The sequence below is a fragment of the Pan troglodytes genome, chromosome 7 (genome assembly GCF_028858775.2).
Source record: "Pan troglodytes isolate AG18354 chromosome 7, NHGRI_mPanTro3-v2.0_pri, whole genome shotgun sequence".
In the NCBI taxonomy this organism is placed as follows: Eukaryota; Metazoa; Chordata; class Mammalia; order Primates; family Hominidae; genus Pan; species Pan troglodytes.
Window position 1 is genome coordinate 37278725 of NC_072405.2, and position 20960 is coordinate 37299684.

Here is a 20960-nt window from a genome sequence, read left to right on the forward strand (position 1 = left end):
TCAATAACATAGTCATTTTCTGGAACATGAATAAACACATAAGGTCTGCTGCTATTTATGATATATTATCAAAGTTGTTTACACACCTGTATTCAGTGTGTAAAGTCATAACCCTGTTTTAAAAACAGCAGGAACTTCTGAAGACATCCAAATAACTATAGCAACTTTTAAAGTATTTCTTTATACTATCAATTCTAAATAGAAAAATTAGGGAATTAGAAAACAGGGAAGTTCTTTTTCTTGAGGAAAACAGAGAGGAAAGTGACAGAATATTGACTGCTCAGTGTTCATGTCATAAATTTTTCTCCATTGGTGAAGGATTAACCCAGTAACAGATACAGTTAGCCTTCTAACTGTACACTATGTTTTTGACTGTGCCTTTGTTTGTGGGGAATTGGTTCCAGGACTCCCTTTGGCTACCAAAATCTGCTGATGTTCAAGTCCCTTAGATGGCCCTTCTGTATCCAAGGGTTCTTCATCTGCAGATTTAACCAACCATGGATGGAAAACACTGTATTTATTTCAGTATTTATTGTATTATAGCCAACACAATACTGTATTTTCATGTAATTTAATTCTCTGGCCTTTTTATTGGGATAATTTTGACCTCATAAAATGATTCGGGAAATGTTTTCTTCCCTTATATTTTCTGGAAGAAATTGAGTAGAATTGACATTATTTCTTTATTGAATATTTGGTCTATTCTTAATCTCAGTATTTATTGCGTTACAGATAGCACAATGCTGTATTTTCAATAATTTCAATAAACAATACAGTGGATTGTTTATTAGCTGCAGATTTCCATAGTTGATTGAATCCTCAGATGTAAAACTCATGGATATGGAGGGCCAACTGTATAGGCAAAAGATGTAAGATGTCCACAACTTGAATGACTTGTTTATAATTTTGGATGTCATAGTAATACACAATACCCACACACATTTTTATTTTCTTTTGGCAAAATCCATTTCCTTGGAAGGTAGTATATAATTTGTATTTTTGTAAATCAAATTTTGTTACACATGACCTAAGCAAGAACAAGCAAAGCTAAAACAATAAAATCCTATTTTAAATTCTTTTGTAAAATGAATACTCAAGACATCAGTGTTATACCTTAATTTTAAAATGAAAGCCATAGTCAAAAGTGTATTTCAAATGCTAAATATTATAAAGAACAAGCGAAGTTTTGTGTGTGTGTGTGTGTGTGTGTGTTTCAATAGCTAGACCTAGAGATGTATTGCACACAGGGCTGGCTTATGAATAAACAAGAACTTTTATTGTGACAGATGCAGCATTTTTTTCTACACTTCTTCCAAGATTTTACATCAACCAGGTAAACTTGACAACCCAGTTTCAAATTTATATGTTAACCTTTTATTTATATTCATTGTTTCTTAGCTCCAGATACCATTTACTAACTTGTGCCTCTCTGCATCAAATTCGTTAACCTGTTTTTATTAACTAATTTATCAAATCACTATTGAGTTCCTACTATAAACAAGGTACTATGGTAGGGCGTTGGAATATAGTTGTGAATAATACAATTGGTCATCCAAACTCATAAGCCCTTCATATTTGCTTATAAATTAAAACCCTAGGCAGTATTTGCCTGAAGTTTAAATATATTACATTTTATTATGAGAATTTTTTGTGTTGCCATAATGGAAAAGATGTAACTGTTAAGATATTATATGATTAGATTATCTCGTGAGATTTATCTTTTTAAATGATTCTCTGTAAGCATGTATTCATTTATGCATAGTGCCCTCATACCCAAATATTTCCTCAAAGAAATTAATGGGCATTTATTGAGTACCTACCATGCTGGAGACTGTGGCTAGGTTTACTGTCTGATGAAAGAGATACGAACATAAACGAGCCCAGAAGTATGATTGTTGCCATAATAGAAACATGCTCAAGGTGGTGTAGAAGGAAAGTGCTTAATCTGCCTTGATTTTTTAGAGGAGAGTGTCAGAAAAGTATTCATCTATCTTTTGAGAGACCAGACATTCTATAAAACAATCAGTAGATGAAATAATCATAGTGGAGAAGCTAGGGTAAGTGAAATTTAAGTAGAGATTTATGTTATTTTACTTTATATCTGACTTAAAGAATAACATACTCTAACATAAACCAGACAAAAAATATAAGAAAACTTTTATGGATTCCAGAATGATTTGTAATAAGTGGTACTAAATGCACTATAACATTATGATATAAATAAATCTTTAAAACAAACATTTCATAAGCATTTAAAATCATCCCTAAACCTGGCTAGGCACAGTGGCTCACGCCTGTAATCCCAGCACTTTGGGAGGCTGAGGCGGGTGGATCATTTGAGGTCAGAAGTTCAAGACCAGCCTGGCCAACATGGTAAAACCCCGTCTATACTAAAAATACAAAAATTAGCCAGGTGGTAGTGGCATATGCCTGTAATCCCAGCTAGTCGGGAGGCTAAGGCAAGAGAATCACTTGAGCCTGGGAGGCAGAGGTTGCGGTGAGCTGAGATCATGCCACCGCACTCCAGCCTGGGCAACAGAGTGAGACCCTGTCTCAATCATACCTAAACCAAAAATATTTCCATAGACCTTTGGCCATCACTTGATATCAGGATGATGGATTATGACCTTTTATTTTTAGTTTGTCATGTAGTGAATATACTGTATAAAGGAAACCTGTAGACTTGAGAAAGATTTTAATAAAGCTTCTCTACATGTAAGTAAAATAGGCAAGAATGAATACTACCAATAATACCACAAAGTATTAGTAGATATGGTTGACCAAATGAACCAACATGATTACGAGATACTTTAATGATGGATTTGATAACTGCATATGTTTCATTCATTATTCAGTGTTATGATAACTGCAAAATTACTCCAAAATACACATCCTCATTTGAAGTACAGAACATATACCATAAAACATGCTTATATTTAATTTTAAAAGACATAGGAAGCTTATAAAAATAAAATAGTTATGTGTTGTCTTTTATGTTGTAGGGCTACTAAATAAGTAAAATACAAAAGCTCTATCACTTGAGTAGCTTCTCATTTATGGAGATAGAGAAGACCTATACGCAGAAATGCTTGGGATCAAGGTAGTACATACTAAGGTGATGAATTATGCTAAATCAACAAATGAGTACATAAGAAGCTAACCATCACAAAAGTAATACTTAGAAGAGGAGTATTAGAAAAGGGAGACAATTATGAACTAATGTCATCAGGAAAAGCTACAGGGAGGAGGCCAAACTTAAATTTTGCCTGGAAATATAGTTGTTTCTGTATATCTGTTGGTCCCACATCCATGGATTTATGCAGCTATGGATCAAAAATATATGGGGAAGAAAAAGTAAAGGTTGTGTCTGTCCTGAACAAATACAGACTTTTTCCTTATTATTCCCTAAACAATACAGTCAGACAACCATTTACGTGGTATTTACATTGTATTAGATAGTATAAGTAATCTAGAGATGCTTTAAAGTACACCAGAGGTTGTGCGTAGGTTCTTTGCAAATGCTACACTATTTTACATAAGGGATTTGAGCATCCATGGATTTTGATGTCTGTGGGGAGGTGGGACGGAGGGTGGTCCTGAAACCAATCGCCCAAAGATACCAAGGGACAACTGTAATAGGACAACACTTTGTTGGGCTTTTATTTTTGAATTCTACTTTTTAAAGTACTTTTATCTTTGCAAAATCAAATCTGTGCTTTGAGAAATGAAGCAAAACATTCTTTGTTTAATGTTTTCTTTGTGGCTTATCAGTAGTTATTAACCTGGGTACCGTTGAAATCTAAAAATTATGAATTCTTACAGTAATACACATACACAATTTCCACATAATTTCAGACAGTTCTCAGACCTCTAGTTAACTCACCAGGCATTAATTTTATGTTATTTTCTTAAATTATTCTTAATCTGTAATGCAGACTTTGAACACATTAAGTTTTGTTTGAAGAGGAGTAACAATATATTATTTCTAATATATTCTATGAGTTACTACTGTGAAATCTCATTTATCCAGAGTGTGCTTTGGTAGCAACCATACTTTTGTGGCATAATAATAGTTTCCTGGAATAATAATAATTTATTGTGATTAAAGTGATGCTATGTGTCTGATCTCTCTTTACACATCAAGTAATACTATAAAAAAGCCTACAGGTAGATGGGCATTATCCCTTTTTTGTACTTGTTCTTTTGTTTTCTTAAAATTTAAAATTATGTAAATACACATAACCTAAAATTGACCATTTTAACTATTTTAATGAGTACAATTCAGTGACATTAAATACATTTACAGTGTTGCACAACTGTCACCACTGTCTGGTTCAGAAGTTTTTCATCTAGGGTTCAGTTTAGAAGGAAATTATACCCATTAAGCAGTCACTCCTAATTCTCTCCTGCCCTCATCCCCTAGCAACTGCAGGTCTACTTTCTGTTTCTGTGGATTTGCCTATTCTGGACATTTCATATAAACAGAATCACGCAGCATACTACTATTTGGATCTGGCTTATTTTGCATAGCCAGGGTTTTCAGGGTTCATCTATATTGTAGCATGACTCATTAATTTCTGCAGTTGAATAATGCTCCATTTTGTGGATATGCCACATTTTATCCATTCAAATTGTCCAAATTGATGGATATTGCTATGAAATAAGAACTAAAACCAGGAGCTAAGGAAGTTTACATTTGAACACCTGTTTCCATTTCTTTGGGATATGTACCAATACTTTTTTCTTGTCATTTGTCCCTAAGCAATACAGTATAACAACTATTTACATGGCATTTACATTGTATTAGATAGTATAAGTAATCTAGAGATGCTTTAAAGTACACCAGAAGTGGAATTGCTGGGTCATCTTGTAATTCTGTTTAACTTCTTGAGGAACTCCCAAACTGTTTACACAGTGGCTGTACCATTTTATATCCCTACCAGCAATATATACAAGGGTTCCACTTTTTCACGTCCTCACCAACATTTTTTTCTTTTGTATTTTTTGTTTTTTTTAATTCTAGCCATCGTAGTGCGAAGTGGTATCTCATTGAGGTTTTGATTTGTATTTCTCTAATGACTAATGTCCTTGGGTATCTTTTCATGTGCTTATTGGTCATTTATATATCTTCTTTGGAGAAATGTCTGTTTAAACCCTTTGCCCATTTTTTAATTAGGCTGTTTTTTTGTTGTTGTTGTTAAGTTTAGTAGTTCTTAATATATTTTGGATAATCTCTTATCAGATATACATGATTTGCAAATATATTTTGCGATTATGTAGGTTATTTTTTGTCTCATTAGAGTGGCCTTTGGACATAAGTGTTTTTTTTTGTTTTTTTTGTTTTTTGAGATGGAGTCTAGCTCTGTCGCCCAGGCTGGAGTGCAGTGGAATGATCTTGGCTCACTGCAAGCTCCGCCTCCCGGGTTCACGCCATTCTCCTGCCTCAGCCTCCGGAGTAGCTGGGACTACAGGTGCCCGCCACCACGTCTGGCTAATTTTTTTTTGTATTTTTAGTAGAGATGGGGTTTCACCATGTTAGCCAGGATGGTCTCGATCTCCTGACCTCGTGATCTGCCCACCTCGGCCTCCCAAAGTGCTGGGATTACATATGTGAGCCACCATGCCTGGCCCTGCACATAAGTTTTTAATTTTGATGAAATACAATGTATCTAATTTTTTTTTTTTTTTTTGGTTACCTGTGCTTTTGGTGTCTTGACCGAGAAATCCTTGCTAAATCTGATGTCATAAAGATTTTCCCCTGTTTTCTTCTAAGAGTTTTATAATTTGAATTCTTATGTTTAGGTATTTGATCCGTTTTGAGGTGATTCTTGTATATGGTATTCTTTTCTTTTTGAGACAGAGTTTCGCTCTTGTTGTCCACGCTGGAGTGCAATGGTGTAATCTCAGCTCACCACAACCTCCGCCTCCTGGGTTCAAGTGATTCTCCTGCCTCAGCTTCCTGAGTAGCTGGGATTACAGGTATGTGTCACCATGCCCGGCTAATTTTGTATTTTTAGTAGAAACAGGGTTTCTCCATGTTGGTCAGGCTGGTCTCAAACTCTCAGCCTCAGGTGATCCACCCGCCTCGGCCTCCCAAAGTGCCGGGATTACAGGCATGAGCCACCACGCCCAGCCTCTTTTTTTTTTTTTTTCTAATAGTTGAAGAAAGTGACGTTCAGTGAAGTTATGGATTACATATAAGAGCAGAACCTGTTATCTTTCCTATTAGTGATTTTTTTTTTTTTTACTAGGAGTTGATAAACTATGGCCTAAAGCCAAATTGGATTTACCATCTGTTTTTGTTCAGTCATAACCTAAGAATGATGTTAAATTTTTAATTAAAAAATTAAAAGAATAATATTGTGTGACATGTGAAAGTTATATCATTCAAATCTCATTGTCCACAAATCAGATTTTAGTAGAACACAGGTGTACACATTTTGTTGGTGTATTGTCTGTGGTTCAGAGTGCATGGGGTGTTTTGTACCAGTGACTAAGAACTTAGCTCCTGAATAAGAATACTTTAAAGGGAGAATAACCCAAGGTTTGCATCTGATCAGCCTGGTTGCAGAGAAAACTGTTTTGTTTTTTTTCTTCAGGGTGTTCTTTAGTTCTAGTTTTGTTCTTTTTAAATGGCAGCCATGTAGTTATTGTTTAATCCTTTCTTTTGTTTATTGGCAAACACTATATTCATTATTGTTTGCTCTCAGTTATGTGGTGGTAATGGGGAAAATGTTTTGAAAGCACATAGAGTTCTATAGTTGAAAATAAGATGTGCTGTTTTTAGTAAAGCACTGCAGGTAAACCACCTTGACCCTGTCAGAAATACAGACTCAGCCTTGAGGTTTTGACCCGGGCAGTGAAAAAAAAATCTCTCTCATTATTTTACAAGTATCCATCTATTCCATTTCTTCCTCATTATGTTGCTTCTTTTGTGTCTTTTTAATGAGAGACTTTTATTTCAAGAAATCTTTTTATTTGATCCTTATAAAGGCTTTTTTATATTTTAAAAATAATGTATTAAAAATAATATAAAAGTAGCTAATGACTTTTCTCTCAACTGTTATTTTTGGTGACCTTGAATCTACTACTTTTAGACACTTCTGATAAATGAAAGATTAGAAACAGTTAAAACCTGGTGTCTTGATGGTTAAATGATGTTTATTTACTCAAAGCATAAACACTTCATCAGCTTCAGGTTTTTTTTTATAATGATTTCTTACAGTAAAATGAACCTGGGCCAGGTGCGGTGGCTTATGCATGTAATCCTATCACTTTGGGAGTGCAAGGCAGGCAGATGGCTTGAGCCCAGGAGATTGAGACCAGACTGGGCAACATGGCAAAACCCCGTCTATACCAAAAAAAAATGCAAAAACTAGCCGGGCATGGTGGCGTATGCCTGTAGTCCCAGCTACTCAGGAGACTGAGGCTTACCTGAGCCCGGGAGTTTGAGGCTGCAGTGTGACTTTATTAGAGATAAACATATATGTATTTATTCATGGCAGATATATATATACACACACACACACACACACACACACACACATATTTTAGATACATAAAATACAAATATTCATTTAGAAGTAGATCGACTAGATGTGTTAAATATCTTTGTAATGTTCAAATTTTACCTTTGAGTTTGAGAGAATACTTCTGCCAGAAAAAACTGAATGCTTCTAACAACCTCATGACTTATTCCACATCTAGCCTAAGAGGCATAGTTAACTTTAATCTGTAATTGACTGGAGTAAACTTTATAAAGTAGAGCTTTTTAAATTTTTTTCTTTTTTGAGACGGGGTCTTACTCTGTCCCCCAGGCAAGGGTGCAGTATTGCCCTAGCTGGAGAGCAGTGGCGCAGTCATTGTTAACCTCAAACTCCTGGGCTCAAGTGACCCTCCTGCCTCAGCTTCCTAAGTAGCTAGGACTACAAGTGTATACCACAATGCCTAGCTAATTTAAAAAAACTTTTTGTAGAGATGGGGTCACTCTTCTGGCCTCAATGGATTCTCCCACCTTGGCCTCTTAAAGTGCTGGGATTACAGGTGTGAGCCACCACACTTGGCCTGTAAAAGAAGGTTTTAGTACTATGAACTCAATAGTCTGTTTTAAGTTTTTCCATAGCAATTTTTGTGAGGTAGGGAGTTTTTAATCACATGACCCATTCAAAAAATATAAAATTGTTGGATGATTACCAGAGGCTGGAAAGAATAGTAGGGGGTTAGGGAAGAAGTAGGGATGGTTAATGGGTACTAAAAAAATAGTTAGAAAGAATGAATAAGACCTAGTATTTGCTAGCACAACAGGATGGCTATAGTGAAAAATAACTTATTTGTACATTTTAAAATAAGAGTATAATCAGATTGCTTGAAATACAAAGGATAAAATGCTTGAGGGGATGGATACCCCATTTATGCTGATGTGATTATTATGCATTGCATGCCTGTATCAAAATATCTCTTGTAACCGATAAATGTATATACCTACTGTGTATCCACAAAAATTAAAAAGAAAAATATATATTTTAAAATAGTAAACTTATCACTTTTAGTCCATTTGTGTTACTATAAAGGGATATCTGAAGCTGGGTAATTTACAAAAAAGAGAGGTTTATTTGGTTCATGGTTCTGCAGGCTATACAAGAAGCGTGACACCAGGTCTGCATCTGGTGAGGGTATCAGGCTACTTCCACTCATGGTGGAAGGCAAAAGCTAGCCTGAGTGCAGAGATCACATGGCAAGGTAGTAGGAGGAGGAGGAAGAGGAGGAGGAGGAAAAAGAGAAGGAAGAGAGGGAGGTGCTGAGTGAGAACTCACTCACTCCCTTGAGAATAACACCAAGCCATTCATGAAGAATCTGCCCCCACAACCCAGACACCTTCCACTAGGCCCCATCACCAACAGTGAGGATCAGATTTCAACATGAGACTTGGTAGGTACAAACAAACCATATGTAACCACTGGAACAACTTCTATAAAGAACTACTACTCATTTTGGGACGCCAAGGTGGGCAGATCATCTGAGGTTGGGAGTTTTGTTGCATGGGCAACAAAAGCGAAACTCTGTCTCAAAAAAAAAAAAAAAAAGCCAGGCATGGTGGCTCACGCCTGTAATCCCAGCACTTTGAGAGGCTGAGGCAGACAGATCACAAGGTCAAGAGATCGAGACCATCCTGGCCAACATGGTGAAACTCTGTCTCTTCTAAAAATACAAAAATTAGCTGGGCGTGGTGGCGTGCACCTGTAGTCCCAGCTACTTGGGAGGCTGAGGCAGGAGAATCACTTGAACTCGGGAGGTGGAGGTTGCAGTGAGCCGAGATCACACCACTGAACTCCAGCCCGGTGACAGATCAAGACTCCGTCTCAAAAAAAAAAAAGAACTACTACTACTACCATAAACAACTGTTCTAAAGTAAAGATGCAGGGTGTTATGCATACCAGTTTGCCCTAGTATGGGAATTCAATGAAAACTTCCCAAGAAAATACCTCTTGAGCTAATATCTGAAGGATGAATAGAAGTTAACCAGTCTAAGAGAGAAGAGAAAACCAATCCAAGCAGAAGCCCAGTAGTTAGTTGGAATTTGACAAGTATAAGGATCAGCTGGTATGATTAGACTCAAGAAATCTGAGAGGTCTATTGGGAATGCAAATTGTTACATATATATACAATTGTTATGGAGAGCAATATGGAAATTCCTCAAAAAATTACAAACAGAATGACTATATAAGAGCCAGCAATCCCACTTGTGGATATTTATCCAGAGGAAATAAAGTCACTATCCATGCACTCTCAGGTTCATTTCAGAATTATTCACAATAGCCAAGATATGGAAACAACCTAAGTTCTGTCCCCAGATAAATAAAGAAAATGTAGAGTGTGTATGACACACATGTGCACAATGCAAAATTATTCATTAGAAAACAAGGATATTGTTGCATCAAAGAGAAAATAAGGATAACTTTCTATTTGTGGCAACATGGATGGACCTGGAGGACATTATGCTAAGTGGAATAAACCAGGCACAGAAAGACAAATTCCACATGATCTCACTTGTATGTAGAATCTTTGGAAGTTGAACTCATAGAAATAGAATAGAAGGGAAAGTTGAACTCATAGAAATAGAATAGAAGGGTAATTACCAAAGGTAGGTGCAGGGGGAGAAATGGGGATGTGTTGGTCAAAGGGTGCAAACTGTTGGTTATAAGATGAATACGTTCTGGAGACTTAATGTACATCATGGTAACTACATGATGTTTGGTGATGGATATGTTAATTAGCTTGATTGTGGTAATCATTTCACAATGTATACATATATCAAAACATCACATTGCATGCCTTAAATACATATAATTTCTATTTGTCTCTTATGCCCCAATAAAGTTTTGGGGAAATAAATCTGAGAGGCTTGGTACAAAATGAGTATGAAAGGGTGGGATGGGGTCAGATTACCCATGGCCTTTTGTGTCAAGTTTTAAGGAAATTAATCTCATCGTAAGAGCGGTGAAAGCATATGAAGTGTTTTAAGCAAGTTGAAGGGTATGTTTGGAAAATCTCATTCTTGTTGGCTCTGTAAAGAATGATTGTGAGAAGGGAAGTGAGAAGGCAAGTTGAATAAAGACTGATCAAATAAAGGTGATGGTAGCCTGCATTTGGGTAGTAGTGGTGGCAGTGGTGATGGCTATTGATAGAGACAGATGACAAATGCCAGAAATATTTAGGATGTTAAATTGACAGGACTTTGAATTGGATATGGGGAAGAATGAGAGTGTGTAAGATACTAAGAATAGCTTCAAGGTCTGGCTTTTACAGTGTTCTTGGAGGTTATTTCTCTTTATTGAACTAGGATGGTTGTTATTGTTTATTGTATTTGTTTGGGATAGAGAGATGGCAAAGGCATTTATGCATTCCCTTTGGACCTACTTGAGTTTGATGAGCTGTTGAATATGCATGTCTGGAGCTCAGAGGAAATTTCCGAGTTGGAGAAATAAATTTGTGAGGCCCACTCTTGACTATTTTAAAGTGAAGCACTGCTGTCCCCTGCCACCCACACTCTTGATCCTTTTTACTGTACCTCTGTGTACAATTCAGTAGCATTTAGTGTGTTCACAATGTTGAATAGCCATTGCCTCTAATTTCAGAACGTTTCTAACACCCCGCCCCCCGCCCCGCCAATGGAGACTCTGTAATCATAAGTCACTCCTCATTCCTGCCTCCTACATCAGCAGTCTTTTTGAGAAAGAAGGGCACTGGGCCTAATGTCAGGGAAACATATTTCTCTTGGTTAGGGTGATGGTGGGCATAGAAGACTGTCTTTGGAATGAGTGATAGAGGTTCTAGAAACTGGATGTGCTGCTGTTGCTTCAAACTCATATGTCTGAACCAGACTCTTTACTACTAAAAACAGCTCCTCCCCATCTGGACTTAAATATTTCTCTCAATTCTGCCATCCTTCTCCTAGTAACTGAGTTCTAAGACCTGGTAGCCTTTTTATCTCCTTCCGCAGTTATCACTATAGCCTTATAAATTTCTTCCTTTCTGTTCCCACTGCTGTCACTTTAACCTGGGTCCTTTTTAGCTTATTGCTGAACTGTCATAACTAGTCTCCCTGCCTCTAGTTTCTTTATCCTCTAATGATGGAGTATTCCATCTTAGACGTGTAGATACTGCTGCTAGATATTTATAACCTGGTATTCAAGGCCCTCTACAATCTACCCTTTCTTGTGCTGCTGTTTTGGTAGTCAAATAACGTAAGTGAAGTATTATGCAAATATCACTGTGGTTGTTAGGCTTTGTCTTTTTCCCTCACTGTTACCTTTACCAGCCCCAGGTTTAAATCAAACCAGTCTAATCAGTATCCTTAAGCATACTTTGTGTTTTTTTCTTTCTCAGCATCTTTGTTATAGCAATTCCACTTCCCTGGAATTCTCTCCCTCCCTTCTTTCCTCCTATATCCTTTTTGAAATCTTCCTTTTTGAAATCAGAGTCTCAGTGATCATTCACTTCTTTGAATCAGTTGTAACATATATTTTTTATACCATGTGTTATTTAGCCTGTGCATCCTTAAATTATTGTTTGATTTGTGTTAACTATATTTGTCTTATCTCGGCATTTAGATTGTGAAACTTTTGATGGTAGGGAACATGTCACCTAGCGCCTAGCTGTGTATTCTGAATATAAATGATTGGTAAATGATCTATGATTATATGACATGGTACTGAGAGAGTCATCAGAAATCATTTTGGGAATGATTTGTCTGCCCTTTCTCCTCAACTCTCTTTTTTGTTGTTGTTGTTGTTTTGTTGTTGTTATCATGTTGACTTTTGGTATGAAATGTTAACTAAAAAAGTGATTTTTTTGCATTAAACTTAATAGTAATTTTTACATCTCATTTCAGGTGAGCAGATTTAAAAATCTAGCTAGATTATTTTTCAACACCTAATATATATTTCACGATTGAAAAATAACAAGTGTAGAAAGTTATATAGTGACAGTTTAGATTGTGTTTTCAGTTCTTCTGTGAAGACAATTATAGTCTAAACTTTGTCCATGGAAACACTAGTTTTGCTTCCTGTGCTCATGCGTAGTCCTGGTCTGTAGCATGAAGTGCGGGGGTTGTACTAGAGAAGACCATATTTAGTTAAGTGTGACAACTTATTAGATAATCTAATACTTGTATCTTTCAAAATACTTAGTTTTCCATTAATAGGGAGCTTGATCTTTCTTATCCCCCTTCTCAATGGGATGGAGTGAAAGTCCAAAACTAATACCTTATCTTGGTGGTGGTTGTTGTTTTCTGAGACAGGATCTTGCTGTGCCACTCAGGCTGGCGTGCAGTGTTACAATCACATCTCACTGCAGCCTCTACCTCCCAGGCCCAAGTGATCCTCCCACCTCAGCCTCCCAAGTAGCTGGGACCACAGGAGTGTACCACTGTGCCCAGCTTATTTTTTCATTTTTGTAGAGATGGGATCTCCCTATGTTGCCCAAGCCAGTCTGGAACTCCTGGACTCAAGTGATCCTCCTACCATGGCCTCCCAAAGTGCTGGGATTACAGGCGTGAGCTACTGCACCCAGCCAATACCTTATCTTTACATAATGTAATTACTAGGAAAACAAGCACCTTTTATGTGCCAGGCACTGTGTAAGATCCTGGGATAGAATGGTGAATGAGCCTGAAACAATCTCTACTTTGATAAGGTTGGGAGGACATATATAATAAATAGTTTTAGATAGTAGTAAGTGCTAGAAGCATATAAGTCAGGGTTATGATAGTATTTTAAACTTAGGGGCTCAAGAAAGGTCTCTTTGATGTGACATTTAAACTAGTACCTGAGTAATAAGAAGGAATCAAACGTGAAAAGAATATTTTAGGCAGAATGAACAGTTAAAATATCTAAAAGGAGGAATGGGCTTGGGGTATTCAAGGATCAGAAAGACGTCAACTGTGCCTAGGGAATGGTGAGTGAAGGGCAGATGCCAAATCTTATAAGGCAGTATAGATCATGAGATGGAATTTAAATTTTATCCTATGTACAGTAGGAAGCCAATTGCAAGATTTTAAGTGGGAGTATGACATTATTTGAGTTATGGTTGAAGGGTGATTCTGACTACCATTGAGAATGGCTTGTAAATTCTGCTTTCTAAAGAGAGGGATTAGTAGACACTGATAGACAGTGTAAAGCTAGTGTATAAATTATAGGAAGCCCTTATTTAAGTTTTTCTGCCTCATACTCATCTTTTTTTTCTTTTTACTTTCGTGGTTTTGAAAAAGTAGGGTTAGCAGTATTTCAGTCGACTTTAATCTTCCATATGTTTTCCCCTTATTATCAAACCTTCAAGAACAAAACCTTTTCATCTATTTTTTTATCAGTACTCAGTAGTTTATTTGTAGACTGACTAACCACTTCAAAACTACATGACTTAAAACAACAAGAATTTACTATTTCTTATGATTTTGAAGGTTGGTTGGGTTGTTATTCTGTTGATTTTGTCTGTGCTTACTCAGGAGCTGCATTTAGGCAGAGGTGTGGCTAGGCTAGAAGGTGCAAAATGGCCTTAACTACATGTCTAACTGTTGCTTGGAGTGCCTTCATACTCCCTGATGATGGAGATCTGGTATTAAATCAGAGAACCAAGGCAGTTTCCAATAAACTAGATCATTTTCTTTACATGGTGATCTCTGTGTAGCTCTCCAAGAAAGTGAAAAGCAGAAGCTAGCAGAGGCGCAAGATTTATAGTCAAAAGTCATATAACCTCATTTTTGTCACATTCTGTTTATAAAAGTGGGTCCAAGTCCAGTCAGATCCTGTACTCTTTTTTTTGATGGAAAGAAGGGCAAAGTCACATTGTGAAGGAGCAGTTATGATAATCTATGTAAATAATCTATCATGGTCTACCCTCTAGCCACTGCAATTCATATTTCTCCCACATGGAGACACTCATCCTCTCCCTAAATACCAAAAAACCATACCTGTTTGCAACCACACTCTCCAAGTCCATGATCTCTTGATCTACATCAGGTCCCTATGTGAATAAGCCTTCTCAAGTTCAGTTCCTCCAGTATGGCAACTCTTGATTCAGAGACCTGTCAACTAAATAGACTGCCAAATAAGCGATCTGAGCTTCCAGCTTAAGAAACTAGATAAAAATGAGCAAATTAAACCCAAAGTAAACAGAGGGAGTTAAATACAAGAACATTAATCAATAAAATAGAAAAGCAAGAAAATCAGTGAACCTCCCAAAGCTGGGTGCTTTGAAATCAAGATCAATAAAATTGATATACCTCTAGGTAGACTGATCTACAAAAAAACAAGAGGCACAAATTACCAATATCTGGAATGAAAGAGGTGATATTACTGCAGAATCTACAAACGTTGAAAGAATAATAAGAGAATATTATGAACGACTTTATTCCTGTAAATTTGACAACTTTGATAAATGGTCAAATTTCTTGATGGACACAAATTATCAAAGCTCACTCAAGAAGAAATAATCTGAAAACCCCTATTAAAGTCTATAGTGGACTTTAATATGTTTTTTAAAGAAATTGGATTTATAGCTAAAAACCTTTCGTGCAAAGAAAACTGCATGGCTTAATGGTGAATTAATTAATGTTCTTCCAAATATTTAAGGAAGAAATAATGAATGCCAATTTCATATAAACTCTTTCAGAAAACAGAAGAGAAAGGTAACACTTCTCAACTCATGAGGCCAGCATTACTAGAATGCTAAGACAGAGACATTACAGGAAATCTGTAGGCCAGTGTCCCTTAGAAACATATGCAGAAATCCTTAATAAAATATTAGAAAATGATAAAATAACAAATTGAATCCAGCAGTATAAAAATAAAAGGTTAATACCTGATGACTAAAAGGTTTGTATATCAAAAAATGTAACAATGGTTTAACAATCTAAAATCAATATGATTCACCATATTAACAGACTCAAGTAGAAAGACTAATCAGTTCAATAGATGCAGAAAGACATCATTCATAATGTAAAAGCAAACCAAAACTTAACAAACTAGGCATAGAAAAGAACTTTCTTAAACTGATAGAGGGTATCTACTAAATACCCAAAACTTAGATTGTACTTGATGGTCAAAGACTGAATGAATGCTTTTCTCTTGGGACTGGCAGCAGGGCAAGAATTTCTGCAGGTACTACTGCTATTCATAATATACTATAGCTCCTCACCAGTAAAATAGGAAAATAAAAGGCATATGGACTACAGAAAAAAGAACCAAAGCTGTCTCTATTCACAGACAACCTAATTGTGCTTGTAAAACAAATCCTAAGGGATATGTTTGTAAAAACTCTTAGAATTATTAAGTTAGTTTAGTAAAGTCACAGGATACATGAAATAATATACAGAAATTGGCCGGGCGCGGTGGCTCACGCCTGTAATTCCAGCACTTTGGGAGGCTGAGGCGGGCGGATCACGAGATCAGGAGATCGAGACCATCCTGGCTAACACGGTGAAACCCCGTCTCTACTAAAAATACAAAAAAAAAATTAGCTGGGCGCGGTGGCAGGCGCCTGTAGTCCCAGCTACTCGGAAGGTTGAGGCAGGAGAATGGCGTGAACCCGGGAGGCGGAGCTTGCAGTGAGCCGAGATCGCGCCACTGGACTCCAGCCTGGGCGACAGAGCGAGACTCCGTCTCAAAAAAAAAAAAAAATCATAAATCATTTTTAGTTCTGTACACCGTTATATTAGAAATGAACAACTGGAAAGGGAAAGCACAATAACATTGCCACTTATAGTGGCATCAAAAAATGAAATACTTAAGAATAAATAATAAATGTATACAAGACCTGGTACTGAAAAACATACAACACTGCTGACATAAATTAAAGAAAACCTGAATAAATTAAGATATATACTATGTTGATGGATCAGAAGTCTCAATAATTTGTAATTTTCAGTTCTTTCCAAATTGTTCATAGGTTGAACCCGATCTCAATCAAATCCCTGGGAGGCTTTTATAGAACTTGATAAGCTTAGTCTGTCATTTATATGGAAATTCAGAATACCTATAATAAGCCAATTTAAAAAAAAGTAGAGGAATTACACAACTTAAGACTGTGTGATGTTAGCATAGGATAGATCAGTTGAACAGAATAGAGACTGGAAAGACTTTTGTTTATGGCTCATTAATTTTTGGCGAATATGCTAAGGTAATTCATTGAGCAAATGTTGGTGGAAGAACCGGATATCCATTTAAGGGTAAGGGGGAGCATTTCTTGACTCTTATTTCATACTATATACAGAAATTAAGTTGAGTAGATTATAGTCCTAAACCTAAGAGGTGGAAGGATAAAGCTTCTAGAAGAAATACAGAAGAAAATGTAACTTTGCTAAGGCCAAGTTTCTTAGAGAGAAACCAAAAAACATGAACAATAAGAGAATATTGATAAATTCCATTTTATCAAAGTATAAACTTCTAAAGACATGATGGAAGAGTAGCAAGGTCGCATTATAAAAGGACATGCACCATAAGATGGGTATAATTCGCGGCTTTATTTTGCAATGCATTACTCCAGTATAGTATAGAAAAGAGTGTACTGAGCTTAGGAACCTCTAATATGTAATCTTGACTCTGACACTTGTCAAAGATACTATTTAGTAAATTAGTGTTTTGTTATTTTCTCTGAGTGTTGGCTTTCTTTTTTTGTAAAATGGTAATACTGATGCCTACTCTCTAGAATTACATTGAGGGTCAAATAAAAAAATAGAAAGAATATATATATAAAGTGCTCTTGCTATTCTTATTTAATGTATCATCATCACCATTGTTATTATACATAGTTGGTCCTTAATAGTTCCTCCCCTTGAAAAATGCTAAGTATGAAAAGATGTCTCTTTTTCACAGTACTAACTGTAATTATCTCCTAAGGGAAGCGTAAAATTTTTTAATGTTTCAGTAGATGTATAAACTCCAGTTTATTTTAACCCTCTGATTCTTGACTGTAGGAATCAAACATGGGTGTAATCACATTTTTTTCCTCAGAAGAACTGCTCACACTGTTACACTCTAGTTTTATGCCAGACCAGTCCCTTTCACCAGTATTACTTTTATGAGCAATTAAAATATAGAACTAATAATAATATCATTTATGAAGTAATATAACATTATAAATATATACTATGTATTATACATTTAAACTATAATAATAATAAAACTGGTCATTAGAGTACTTTTTGCCTAGAAATTTCCTCCGTGTACTTTTTTAATTGTGGTGAGATTCAGCTGTACTCTAAAACATGTAATTATCCACTGTGAGAAATGAAAGATAGTTAAGTGGTTCCCAAGAACATATTAGGCACTTTGAGCTAACATGAGAATGATTTCATGTCAAATGAGATGAACTCTATGGCTTCACAAATCCACTTGTCTTTGGCACAGGGAAAATGAATCTTTTTAATATCTGAGAGTTAGGTTATAGAGATTCATCCATTATAAATTTAAACTTATTATATTACACAGGTTAAGAATATTTTTTCCATCAAGGGCCACTGAACCAGAGGGTTAAAAAAAAAAACAAACAGCACCCAAGGCCACTTTCAAAGAGTTGTGCTGAGGGTTTTGGGGTCAGGAAAGATTAAAAAAAAATGTTCATTCTACTTTTAATATAAAAACAGGAATATAGAATTTTGTTCAATTAATACAATTAAAGTACAATATTGTTCTTCATTTTAGGTGGTACAGGATATAAGATGGTAGTATTGAAAAGAGTGAAAGAAAAAAATCAGCTGTCATCATCTTTCTGTATGTATATTTTTCAGTTGTCAGTGTACCACCTTTCCAGTCAGCCATACCGGAAGGAAGATGTGAGATTGCTAGTGAGGTTGGCATAGCTGGGATGGAAAAAGAGACTTATAAACTGGTTCCTAGTGGTTTTGAAGTGGGTGTCAGCATTTCTGTACAGATGTCCTAAATCTTTTGGGTTGTAGTAATAAGTTGTTTGTTATCCATAGTCATTGAAATTCTGTTTTTCTCATTATCAGTTAATGTTTATTCCTAATCTCTGTTACTTTATGCCACCCTAAAGGAAAATTATTCTTATGTGTACAACATTATTATCTCATAAGAGTACTTGCTGTAGGCCAGATAGATTCATAACCCAAAGACCTCCAATTCCTTGGATCAGTTTCTGTATGACATGGAATTCTTTCATCATGGCTCTGAAATTTTTGTTCTTCCATTAAAAAAAGTCCTTTTTGTTTATGAAAATAGAGTGCAACCCAACACATTTTCTTCAATACAATCTTGGGAAGTATTCTTAGTACCTACTGGTGTTGCCAGAATACTAACCTTGAGACTAGAGATCTCATCTTTGTATCTTCCGTAATATTTTGCACAAAGTGGAGGTTTAATCTCAAAGGCAAGACTATTATTTTATCATTTAGAGTCCCCCTGTGTTAGAAAAGGAAGAGAAGAATAAACATGGCCAAGAACAGCATAGACCTAGAAAATGTGATCGATCATCAAAGTTTTCTTGAAGGTAATTTATGGGAGAAAACTGAAAAATAACTTTAAAAATTAGAAAGTTTTGAAGGTGAAGCATGTGTCTGCCATCTATTCATTTTTGTCCCTCTGTATATTATGCTACTTAGTTTTTTCTCCCTTATCCATAATTTTTTTTATACTTCAGTTATTAGGTGTCATCACAGATCCCTCATTGAATCTCCGTCTGTCATTTTCTCTTTTTGATTGCCTCAGGAGACCTCTTGCTCATGACCTTTATTAATTTAAGCCAGGATAACAGGCTTTTGTTTCAATTTGTCATACTAGAGTTCTTATATGTCTGGTATTGCAAGCCTCCTCAGTTCTCCATGTTTCAGATAACAGACTTTGATAACTTTTCCACATCATGTTGGTCAGGAATCTATATGTTAAAAACAAAGAGCAGTGTTGAAATGTGACTTTGCACAAGTAAACCTACCTCAGCTAGTTTTATCTGCAAAATCGAGAAAATTAATACCTGCTCTTGCAATGTAATAGAATTTGTTGTGAGTATAAAATTAAAGATTTGTAAGCTGCAAGACCTCTGCAATTTTCAGGTATTATGGGAATGATATTTCTAGAAATAAGTGCCACTTAGGAAGGGCTGCAGTAAAATAAAATATTCACACTCATATGAAGCAGCAAGGGGTATCTTTTTTTTGTTATTTTTAGTTTTTTAAGAGACAGGGTCTTGCTCATTAGCTTAGACTGGAATACAGTGGCACGATCATAGAATCATAGTTCACTGCAGTCCCAAACTCCTGGGCTCAGGTGATCCTCCAGCTTCAGCCTTAAGAGTAGCTAGGATTACAGGCGCACACCACCACTCCTGGCAATTTTTTTTTTTTTTTTTTTTTTGGTAGAGACAGGGTCTCGCTATGTTGCTTCAGCTGGTCTTGAACTCCTGGCCTCAAGTGATCCTTTCTGCCTTGGCCTCCCAGAGTGTTGGAATTACAGGCATGAGCCACCTCACCTGGCCAGGGATATCTTTTCATTCACTTCATTTCTTTATCTGGAGTAGTAGCCTTTTTCTATTTGTGGAAATTCAATTCACCCCAAAAAGCCTAGGGCAGATGGCACCACCTTCATAAATTCTTCCTTTCTAAATTAAAAATGATGGGGGCTCAGGCCTGTAATCCCAGCATTTTGGGAGGCCAAGGTGGGAGGATTGTTTGAGGCTGGGAGTTTCAGACCAACCTGGGCAAGAAAGCAAGACTTTGTCTCTTTAAAAAAACAAAAGAAGCCAGGCGTGGTGGCTCACGCCTGTAATCCCAGCCCTTTGGAAGGCTGAGGTGGGCGGATCACCTGAGGTCAAGAGTTCCACACCAGCCTGACCAACATGGTGAAATCTCATCTCTACTAAATACAAAAAATTAGCTGGGCATGGTGGCATGTGCCTGTAATCCCAGCTACTCGGGAGGCTGAGGCAGGAGAATTGCTTGAACCTGGGAGGCAGAGGTTGCGGTGAGCTGAGATTGCACCATTGCACTCCAGCCTGGGCAACAAGAGCAAAACTCCATCTCAGAAAAAAAAAAAAAGAAAAAAGGAAAGAACAAAACATGATATCACCCTCTAGAATGCAGATAATTCAGCAGCTTTTGAATGGATGTAGCAGTTCTTCTATTTTTGCATTGTTTTCAGTCACCCTCTAGTCCTGAGTGAAACATCTTTGATGCTCTGAAATAGTCATTGGAATAGGGCAGGAGTCACTGAAACCTTGCTTTGTTTTTTGTTTAGTTTAGTTTTTGTTTTTGTTTTTTGAGATGGAGTCTTGCTCTTGTCACCCAGACTGGAGTGCAGTGGTGCCATCTCGGCTCACTGCAATCTCCGCCCCCCTGGGTTCAAGTAATTCTCCTGCCTTAGCCTCCCGATTAGCTGGGACTACAGGCACCCACCACCACGCCTGACTAATATTTGTGTTTTTAGTAGAGACGAGGTTTCACTATGTTGGCCAGG

The 20960-nt window shown here is 36.6% G+C and overlaps 1 protein-coding gene across 45 annotated transcripts in view; it reads left to right on the forward strand.

Moving 5' to 3' along the window:
• The window catches only part of HMBOX1 (homeobox containing 1), a 166146-nt gene that overhangs the window by 28569 nt on the left and 116617 nt on the right, over positions 1-20960 (forward strand). For 8 of the 45 annotated variants that reach the window (XM_054657317.2, XM_054657326.2, XM_063816272.1 and 5 more), the window contains exon 2: positions 5861-5979. The exons of 36 other annotated variants lie outside the window; for them this stretch is intronic. The gene's annotated coding sequence lies outside the window, so the exon portion shown is untranslated. Of the gene's footprint in view, positions 1-1286; positions 1334-5860; positions 5980-20960 lie in introns of all 45 variants that reach the window. One more of the 45 variants, XM_063816271.1, reaches the window with a different exon arrangement.